Source organism: Patella vulgata, chromosome 2 (assembly GCF_932274485.2).
Source record: "Patella vulgata chromosome 2, xgPatVulg1.2, whole genome shotgun sequence".
Taxonomy (NCBI): domain Eukaryota; kingdom Metazoa; phylum Mollusca; class Gastropoda; family Patellidae; genus Patella; species Patella vulgata.
The window spans coordinates 35,216,897-35,220,597 of NC_065880.2; positions in this window are offsets into that span (position 1 = coordinate 35,216,897).

Here is a 3,701-nt window from a genome sequence, read left to right on the forward strand (position 1 = left end):
TGTATTCCTTGCTAGTTTAAACAGTATCATGGTTAATATGCAGTTTATGCAGTTACTAAAGTGGGGTGTTTGAATAATGCTCGAAAGTTAACCTGACATAACTCGGTGCAGAGCTTGATAAAGTGTGAGTCACACACACCCATATATTATGTGTATATATTATATTATATTATATTATATATATACACACATACCCCCCCCCCCCCACACACGCACCCCCCCCCCCCTCCCACATATATATTTATATATAAATCAAAGAAAGATACCAAAATACTAATTCAACGGCTAGCGCTTTTTGTTCGTACTAAACATCTTCAGGCCATTTTTATTTATAAAGGATTATGTAGAACAATAGACGCAACGTCATGATGTTAGGCCTACTATAAATATATCAAATACAACATTATTTACATATTTCTACATTTAGTATAAATAATCAATAAGAAGAGAGTTATTTCATCTCTTACTATAATATCCGTTTATTTAAATTTTTGTTTATACTTTTTGATAAAATAATTTTCTTTACATTCAAGTAAATCATTATTTAAAAAAAATCAATTTGTACAACGTATTTCCCTTGTACAAAATCAATAGACTTGTTTGTCTCAAGCCCGTAAATTCTGTGTATTAATTGAACTTAAACACGGCGTATACTTCGAAAACCAATTGGATGATAACTTTGGTCTCTAGAGCACCCACAAGATTTTTCCAAATGATCAAGGGCCATGACTCTGGGAGTAATTATCGGAAACTGTTGAAAATCAATAGGCGTCTTCGTCTCATGACCTTAAACACTTGGACGTTAATTTTAGTCCCTAGAGCGTCCACAAAATTGTGAAAAGTGATCAAGGGCCATAACTCTTGCGGTGGTAATTGGAAATCCTTATAAATAAATAGGCTGCCTCGTCTCATGACCTTAAACAATGTGTATAAATTCAAAGTTAATCAGATATTTACGTTGGCCTCTAGCGCGTCCACAAGATTTTAAAAAGTATTCAAGGGCCATAACTCTGGCGGTAGTCATCGGAAATCCTTGAAATGTAGAGACCTTTTCGTCTCATGACCATAAACACTGCGCATAAAGTCGATCGGATATTAACTTTAGTATCTAGAGCGTCCACAAGAATTTGAAAAGTGATCAAGGGCCAAAACCCCGTAAGTAATTATTGGAAATCGTTGAAAATCATTAAGCTTCTTCATCCCATGACCTTGTATATGTTTATTGTATTTCAAATATTTCAAAGAATTTGTTCAATAATTATTTCCATCATATAACTGTACTACTTGTCATTTGGGGTGTGCGTTGTACCATAAGGTCTCTCATTGAGTCAACTGGCGTGGTTTCTATTCCCCGGTTCTACGTGACAAGGAGAAGGGTCACTTGTCCAACCTTCTGGGGTTTCTGCCCCCCCTCTCTCTCCCCCTCTCTCCTTTTCATATATTTATAAGCAGGGGCGTGCATAACGATTTTGTTTGGGGGGGGGGGGTGTTTAGCCAAAATGCGACCGACTGATGCCCATACCCCTAGTACGAGTGACGCAGTCAGGAGCCGAGCAGTAGCGATCTAGATACTGCGGATCAGATGTGTAACCGAGCTTTTAATTTTTGGGACTGGGACTGACAATTTTAGTCAATGTCATGGCAAATGGATCCAAATTCTCGTTAACGAGAGGATAAGAAATGGGACAGAATCTTGGGGCCTGTCTGTCAATGTCGCCTGTTTTGTGAGAGTAGAACTAACAATTCTACAGTCTTTTGACCTACGACTCACTCACTAGTGGTACTACTAACTGGGCGATTCACTGTAACTGTGAATATGACAGAGAAGGAGTTGAAGAATGATGGCATAATGGAATTGAGCGCCGATATGTAACTGTGCTTTTAATTTTTGAGGACTGGGCCTGAGGGAACTTTACCTCAATGGGGCGCTTACTTGGTCTCTGAAATGCCCCGGACTTTGGGGAGAGATTTTGCAGAATTCTGATGGTCAGAAAACACCCCATTAATTCATTTAGTCTGAGACCGACTGCGGTGAGCACTTTTTTTTGAGACCGACTATTTTTTTGCCATGGGGTGAAAAACATTTTTTTCAAACATGATAAGTCGACAAGGTTATTTTATACTAAAGTTTTGCGTGAGTAGAGTGACGTGTGCAGTGAGCACTTATTTTGATACCGACTGCTCATATCTTACGACCGACTGCACTGATTTTGCGACCGACTAGTATTTGGGATCTATTCTGGCATTATTTGTTTACCTCATTAATTCATTAAGACGGCGATGCATAATTTTGAGACCGACTGCAGTTATTTTGAGACCGACTATTTTTCTCCCTGGGGGAAATTTGTTCTTAGACCTACATACTCACAACAGAATAAGAGTGAAACACATTAAGTTGACAAGGTTATTTTATACTAAAGTTTTGCGTGAGTAGCGTTAGCGTAACGTGTGCAGTGAGCACTTATTTTGATACCGACTGCTCTTATTTTGCGACCGACTGCACTGATTTTGCGACCGACTATTTTTTTTCCTGGGGGGTGTACCCAACCCCCACACCCCCCACATTTACGCCCCTATTTATAAGATATACATAATCTACTTTAACGATTAACGAAACTGAGTCGATATGCAGAGACAAAGCAATTTCCAGATGGACATACATGTACTGGCAACTGGGGCCATTGCGTTGCAAAAGTAATTACATGTAATACCATTACGTTTTAAATTTAATTACCTTTTCATTTATAATAATGGGTTAAATTCGTGGTGACATTTAGTAATTTATAGAAAAAAAAGCTATTTCTATCGTAATTTATAATTCTAAACATACACTATGCAAGAGATAAATCTGCCTATTGCAGGTGTTTCTTTGGGCCTGAAATTTTATCTAAATTATTAATTAGACATTAACTAATGTATAATCGAGACTTTGTTTATTATCATACCAACGTTAGTAATGACGACAGAGACTAGCCGAAAATTGAATCGTTAATTTCTCGGTTCAGACGGAAGCTATTTGACTGAAATTTCCAGCATATTTTGTTTTATTTCATACACAGAAAAAAAACTTGTGTTGAAACAACACAAACTTGTGTTGTTTTCAACACAAGTAAGGTGTCTCTATTTAACAACACAAACTTGTGTTGAAACAACACATAACTTGTGTTAAATGTTGAAACAACACAAAACTTGTGTTAAAATTTATCAAACAACACAAACTTGTGTGAAAATCTACACAATACTTGTGTTGAAATTTTTGAAACTTGTGTTGAAATTTTTGAAACTTGTGTTGAAATTTCTGAAACTTGTGTTAAAATTTCTGAAACTTGTGTTGAAATTTCTGAAACTTGTGTGGTTTCATACAAACTTGTGTGGTTTCATACAAACTTGTGTATAACCATCCACAAAAACTTGTGTTGTGTTTTTCCCCAATTTATATACAGTATAGCAACCTTTTTATGCAGGACCCATCTCTTTGCTCTGTTAGACCTGTAAAGTTTGATAAAAGAAGGAAACAAAATTTTTTTTTGTTTTTGTAAGATTATTATTTATTCATAAAATCATAGGAAAAAGTAAATTAATACATCAAAACTAAATAGATATTTGAAATGTTAACAGAAAAACAGAGAATTCTAATACTAATTATATTGTGTTATATATAATGACCCCCCCCCCCCCACACACACCCCACTTTACCCATC